Raw genomic sequence first — 8,203 nt, 5'->3', positions numbered from 1 at the left:
AATCATTTAAGTATTCAGGAACTATGATCACCAATACAGGGTCTTTAGAATTAGAGTTTAGTGAAAGATTGAAAAAAGCAAATAATACAATGGCTAGGTTAAGTAAAATTTGGAAATCAAATCGCCTGAAATTACATATAAAAATCGGACTATATATCACTTTAGTGAGATCGGTGTTACTCTATGGACATAAGTAATGGCATGAAAATGAAACAATCTCCAATAGAATTAGTATATTTGAGAACAAAGCCCTCAGAAGGATATTGAGATTCAAATAGCAGGACAGGATTTCTCGAGTGCCATATGTGGATGAGACCATGATGAGGGGTAGATGGAGATGGTTTGGGCATGCTCTTCGCACTCCCCAAGAGAAATTAGTCCATCAAACGTTCAGCTGGGCTCCACAAGGGACTAGAAGAGTTGGAAGACCCAAGCCTACATGGCTGAGGACTATGAAGCGTGAAATAGGAGATGATGAATGGAGAAGTATTGAATCAAAAACTCAAGATAGAGACGACTGGCGAAATCTAACCGAGGCCCTTTTCATTAACAGGCGTAGGGGGAGATGGTAATAATAATGATGATGATATCATTATCATCATCGAGTATAAACCCTGTCTCAACTACCTGTTTCCGGCAAACGAAAATGAACATTTCCTTTTTTCTGCGTGACCTTCACCTACCTTTGCCTGTACAGAAAAACAAAATCATCATCCGATAGTTTTTTTAATTCGCATCTAAATATGAAAGTCAAAACATTTCACAGTAAAGGAATAAAAGTTTAATTAAAACTTTCATAGCCTTCTGATGCTTGATAAACTGCCTTTTGTAAAACTTAAGACCTTTGAGGATTTCATCAGCAATTGAGTCTTGCATTTTTCATGATTTTGGATATCTATTTAATACAAAAAAAATCTACTTAATATGAACCTATATGAAAAATCAAAGTAGAAACTAAATAAAGATTGAAAGACAATAAAGACTGGTATTTATCCGATTTCACTGGGTTTAATATTCCTAAATTATCCTATGAATCTCTGTAACAGTTAATAAACGCAAAGATTTTCGTGTACGTGTGTGTTTTTGTATGTGTATAGAACTTGAAATACAGATGTTTTTCTACACAAGCATAGCCCTTGCCTCCTAGGGATGACTGTTTTACAATATAGTGTAAAAAGACCGACGGAAATTTCCTTAAATGAGCCAAATACCCCAATCAGTTATTACTCATGACAGATTATTTATCCTTAAAAGGGATGAGTCGAACCAGCCCAATGAGCCAGATTTAACTCTTTCAGAACTGGCCTGAACTTAATATATATCAAATCAAAGCAATAAAATAATAAACAGAAAAATCTATGATAACCAGAAGCTTAAATTTCGTTTATTGAACGTATGCTCCTTAAAAGGTTAAAATCTTGAAAACAGAAAATCCTAGAATCCGATAAAATGTAAAGACAAACTTTTCTGACCAAAATATAAATATCTTCGCCTTTTAAAAACCCTGGGGCCGGTTCCAAGTTAAGTAAATTATGTCAAATAATCTCGCAAATAAGGAAGTACAAAGGAAAATTGTTTTAATCGACCCTTTAATGAAAATAAAATTTAAGAAAACCCATGTTGTGATTTCACTGTTTACCAAAGTGATTCTCGAAACATATAACTAACCTCGTTGCCTTACATTCCAGAATAATCCTTAAGCAAATATATCCTGATAAAATATACAAGAACTGGAAAATCTTCCATTAAACGCCATGGAATGGAGCAAAGTGAAAACTTGAATCACATATAAATAAACGATTCCAAAATATCGAGAAAGTAGGTGCACCATACAATAATCTTACGACATAAAAATCGCATACATTCTTATTTATACAATTATAATACGTGAGTAAATGTACGTAGGCAGTGTACCCAGAGAGAGAGAGAGAGAGAGAGAGAGAGAGAGAGAGAGAGAGAGAGAGAACTGGAATAATTACTGGAATTAACTAGCGGAAACAAGTTATGATAACGTTATTAAATAGAGTAGAGGCACAACTCTCTTTGACAGCCATCCCAACTCCCATTACTTCGCATTCAATAATCAAAGGGAACTAAAATCTTCCAATAGATTCTTTTGAAATGTGGGCAATTTGTCTCAAAATGTATTGTCCATGCAGATGTTATGAAAATAAATTTGAAAAACAATAACATGTGGCATATCAGTAATAAGTAATATTACTACTAATAATGTGGTATTGGAAAAAAAATCGTGAAATATATTATTGATTATAAGAAGTCCTTGCTGCATTAATCATTTTTTTTCAATGCGTGAGTGTCAACATTTGATTCAAATATATCCCAATATATGATATGTTTATTCTTTATTAATCAAATACTGAATTAATTATTTTAAAAATAAATTAATATCGATGTATAGTTTTTCTACTAGTCTACTATACAGTATATGACCTCCAAAATATAAATACACGATATTAACACTTATCTATTTGGAATCTTTTATTAAACAAACTGACAATCTATTAATGTTATCACTTCCATTATTTCTATAGAAATAAGTTCTAAAACTCTCAACGAATCCAACTTTGAACACAGAAATGGATGTGACCACTTCCTTCTTTTAAAGATGTATCAGAAAATGAATTTATATGTTATAGCATTTTTCTAAGAAACTGCACAACTGAAACATTTTTGAACAGTTATTTTATTAATAAACTCTAGTCATTTTTACCTCTGAACATACATCGTTTCTACATAATCGTTTCTGCATAATTTACATCTCTACGGATTCTGTAAAGTTAAAAATTGAGAATACAATTGTTTTACAGGTTTAAAGGTTTAAAGGCCACTCATGAATGGCAGAGGCAAGGGACAGTGACATTGCCCTATCAAGCAGGACAATGCCCTAGAGATTGACCATATTACATATGATCAGTGCCCAAGTCCCCTCTCCACCCAAGCTAGGACTAAGGACGGCCAGGCAATGGCTGTTGATGATTCAGCAGATAGACCTATATGCTCCCCAAAACCCACCATCCTTAGCTCACAAGGATGGTGAGATTGTAGCGACCAAAGAAACTAGAGAGTTTGAACGGAACTCGAACCCCAGTCTGGCGTTCACCAGTCAGGGACGTTAGCACATCGGCCACCACAGGTGAACATGTTATTTCACTAAAATAAGAAAAAAAAAAAAAACAGCTATTTTGATGCTTATTTATTTCATATACGAAGCAGTATGTTTTACATCATTTATTTTGCTTTATCGGCCTAAATTTCACATTAAACAGAATTCAGATGTCTTTGCTAAATTTTTAACTTCGCAGATATTCTACAGTACAACCACCAGCTTTTCTTTCTCTGTGTGAAACCGAAGTTATAAACTCAAATATGGCATTTACCTAAGCATATATATATATATATATATATATATATATATATATATATATATATATATATATATATATATATATATATATATATTCTAAGTTTATACGTATACAGTATGCACATGCAGTATGACTGCATGGACTTTTTCATTATTTTCCCACTAAAGATTGAAAAAAAAGCAAAAAAGGGCAATGGTCAGGTTAAGTAAAATTTGGAAATAAAATCGCCGGAAATTACATATAAAAATTAGTCTATATATCAGTTTAGTGAGGTCGGTGTTACTCTATGGACATAGTTCGTGGTATGACAATGAAGCAATATCAAACAGATTTTGTAGATTTGAGAACAAAGACCTCAAAGGAATATGAGGAGAAAAATGACAGGGAACGATTAGAAATGAAACGTTAAGTGCCATATCCAGGGATGCGATCATAGTGAGGGGTAGATGGAGATGGTTTGGACATGCTCTTCGTACCCCCCAAGAGAGATTAGTTCGCCAAACGTTTAACTGGGCTCAGCAAGGCACTAGAAGAGTTGGAAGACCCAGACCTACATGGCTGAGGACTATGAAGCGTGAAGTATGATATGACGAATTGAGAAGTATTGATTTAAAAGCTCAAGATAGAGACGACTGGCGAAATCTAATTAAGGACCTTTGGATCAATAGGCGTAGGAGGAGATAATAATAATGATGAAATTTACCCAAACTGTCTGATGACATCAGCCAATCGATCGGTTTGGACGATTCGACCTACACACTTCTGTAAGCTCAAAGATTACATTCCCCTTACATAGAACATATCATCCATTATCTCCAATAATCCCGCAATCACAAACAGCCCAAACAGCTTGTAAGGGACACCAGACAAATGGTGATAAGGACTCATTTAGGAGGGGTTATTGGCGATGATATTTAAACTGACATTTGTCGGCCATGTCAAAAGTGATAGATAAAGGTCTCAGAGAGTGTTAGGCCTTGTTAGCAAATGGTTTATATCAGAGAGAGAGAGAGAGAGAGAGAGAGAGAGAGAGAGAGAGAGAGAGAGAGAGAGAGAGAGAGAGAGAGAGATGGGGGGGGGGGGATTTAGCCTAGCTGTATCCGGCCTCCTTTGACTCTCCTTCCTGAAAAGTCCATAAAATTCCTAATTTCTAATAGAAGCTTCCTCTTTGAATCCTACATAATTTGATATTAACAATAAACTTAGCCTTCATTATTTGAGTAATTTTCTATGTATCGTTTCATTTAATTTTATTAATTCAAAGATAATAATTTAATACATACATACATACATATACCAAAGGCACTTCCCCCAAGTTTGGGGGGTAGCCGACAACAACAAGAAACAAAACAAAAAGGGGACCTCTACTCTCTACGTTCCTCCAGCCTAACCAGGGACTCAGCCGAGTTCAGCTGGTACTGCTAGGGTGCCACAGCCCAACCTCCCACATTTCCACCACAGATGAAGCTTCATACTGCTGAGTCCCCTACTGCTGCTACCTCCGCGGTCATCTAAGGCACCGGAGGAAGCAGCAGGGCCTACCGGAACTGCGTCACAATCGCTCGCCATTCATTCCTATTTCTAGCACGCTCTCTTGCCTCTCTCACATCTATCCTCCTATCACCCAGAGCTTTCTTCACACCATCCATCCACCCAAACCTTGGCCTTCCTCTTGTACTTCTTCCATCAACTCTTGCATTCATCACCTTCTTTAGCAGACAGCCATTTTCCATTCTCTCAACATGGCCAAACCACCTCAACACATTCATATCCACTCTAGCCGCTAACTCATTTCTTACACCCGTTCTCACCCTCACCACTTCGTTCCTAACCCTATCTACTCGAGATACACCAGCCATACTCCTCAGACACTTCATCTCAAACACATTCAATTTCTGTCTCTCCATCACTTTCATTCCCCACAACTCCGATCCATACATCACAGTTGGTACAATCACTTTCTCATATAGAACTCTCTTTACATTCATGCCCAATCCTCTATTTTTTACTACTCCCTTAACTGCCCCCAACATTTTGCAACCTTCATTCACTCTCTGACGTACATCTGCTTCCACTCCACCATTTGCTGCAACAACAGACCCCAAGTACTTAAACTGATCCACCTCCTCAAGTAACTCTCCATTCAACATGACATTCAACCTTGCACCACCTTCCCTTCTCGTACATCTCATAACCTTACTCTTACCCACATTAACTCTCAACTTCCTTCTCTCACACACCCTTCCAAATTCTGTCACTAGTCGGTCAAGCTTCTCTTCTGTGTCTGCTACCAGTACAGTATCATCCGCAAACAACAACTGATTTACCTCCCATTCATGATCATTCTCGCCTACCAGTTTTAATCCTCGTCCAAGCACTCTAGCATTCACCTCTCTCACCACTCCATCAACATACAAGTTAAACAACCACGGCGACATCACACATCCCTGTCTCAGCCCCACTCTCACCGGAAACCAATCGCTCACCTCATTTCCTATTCTAACACATGCTTTACTACCTGTGTAGAAACTTTTCACTGCTTGCAACAACCTTCCACCAACTCCATATAACCTCATCACATTCCACATTGCTTCCCTATCAACTCTATCATATGCTTTCTCCAGATCCATAAACGCAACATACACCTCCTTACCTTTTGCTAAATATTTCTCGCATATCTGCCTAACTGTAAAAATCTGATTCATACAACCCCTACCTCTTCTAAAACCACCCTGTACTGCCAAGATTGCATTCTCTGTTTTATCCTTAATCCTATTAATCAGTATTCTACCATACACTTTTCCAACTACACTCAACAAACTAATACCTCTTGAATTACAACACTCATGCACATCTCCCTTACCCTTATATAGTGGTACAATACATGCACAGACCCAATCTACTGGTACCATTGACAACACAAAACACACATTAAACAATCTCACCAACCATTCAAGTACAGTCACACCCCCTTCCTTCAACATCTCAGCTTTCACACCATCCATACCCGATGCTTTTCCTACTCTCGTTTCACCTAGTGCTCTCCTCACTTCCTCTATTGTAATCTCTCTCTCATTCTCATCTCCCATCACTGGCACCTCAACACCTGGAACCGCAATTATATCTGCCTCCCTATCATCCTCAACATTCAGCAAACTTTCAAAATATTCTGCCCACCTTTTCCTTGCCTCCTCTCCTTTTAACAACCTTCCATTTCCATCTTTCACTGTCTCTTCAATTCTTGCGCCGGCCTTCCTTACTCTCTTCACTTCTTTCCAAAACTTCTTCTTATTCTCTTCATATGACTGACCCAGTCCCTGACCCCACCTCAGGTCAGCTGCCCTCTTTGCCTCACGTACCTTGCGCTTTACTTCCACCTTTTGCTCTCTATATTTTTCATACTTCTCTATACTATTACTCTGCAGCCATTCTTCAAAAGCCCTCTTTTTCTCTTCCACTTTTACCTTCACTCCTTCATTCCACCATTCACTGCCCTTCCTCATGCTGCCTCCAACAACCTTCTTGCCACATACATCACTTGCAATCCCAACAAAATTTTCTTTTGCTAACTTCCACTCCTCCTCTAAATTACCAGTTTCTCTTACTCTCACCTCGTCATATGCCATTTTCAACCTTTCCTGATATTTACTTTTAACCCCCGGTTTTATTAGCTCTTCAACCCTCACTAGCTCCCTTTTACATCCACCTACTCTATTCCCCCACTCTTTTGCTACAACCAATTTTCCTTCCACCAAAAAATGATCAGACATACCGTTAGCCATACCCCTAAACACGTGCACGTCTTTCAATCTTCCAAACATTCTTTTCGTTATCAACACATAATCCATTAATGCCCTTTCTACTACTCTTCCATTTGCCACTCTTACCCATGTATACTTATTTTTATCTTTCTTTTTAAAAAAGCTAGCACTTATTACCATCTCTTGTTCAACACACATATCTACCAGTCTCTCACCACTCTCATTTTCACCTGGTACGCCATATTTCCCAATGACACCTTCTACCTCTCCAGCACCCACTCTAGCATTTAAGTCACCCATAACAACTACATAATTCCTTCTACCCAGTCCTTCTACACACCTAGTTAATTCACTCCAGAACTCATTCCGCTCTTCTTCACTTTTCTCACTACCTGGCCCATACGCACTGACAAACGCCCAACATTCCCTACCCAACCTAACCCTTACCCACATTAACCTAGATGATATCTCCTTCCATTCCACTACTTTACCTGTCATCCATTCACTCAACAATAAAGCCACACCCTCTCTCGCTCTTCCCCTTTCAATCCCAGACACTCTACCAGACATTTCACCAAACATCACTTCACCCTTTCCTTTCATCTTTGTCTCACACAAGGCCAATACATCCATCCTTCTACTTCTAAACATACTTCCAATCTCACATCTTTTACTCTCTATCGTACTACATCCACGCACATTCAAACACCCCAAAACTAGAGTGCGGGGAGCAGTCACTCTCCCCCCAGCTCCATCTCTTTGTTGCTGTCTCACAGGATACTTTTACAGGAGAGGGGGTTCCCAGCCCCCTCGTCCCGTCCCTTTTAGTCGCCTCTTACGACACGCAGGAATAACGTTGGCGCTATTCTAATTGTTTTATGCCCCCGCAATTAATATAGCAATTTTATCTACTTTTATTTTGACTGGAGTACCTTTCAAAAGTCGTTTGAATATTTAAAGTAAATCTTTTTTTTTTTTCAAATTCCCATGAAAACCATGATCCATCAATTCTACCATAAATTTATTTATATTACTTCTTTATTTCTGTTCTTTTCC

Source organism: Palaemon carinicauda, chromosome 41 (assembly GCF_036898095.1).
Source record: "Palaemon carinicauda isolate YSFRI2023 chromosome 41, ASM3689809v2, whole genome shotgun sequence".
Lineage (NCBI taxonomy): Eukaryota > Metazoa > Arthropoda > Malacostraca > Decapoda > Palaemonidae > Palaemon > Palaemon carinicauda.
Note: the sequence above shows the minus strand (reverse complement) of the source record.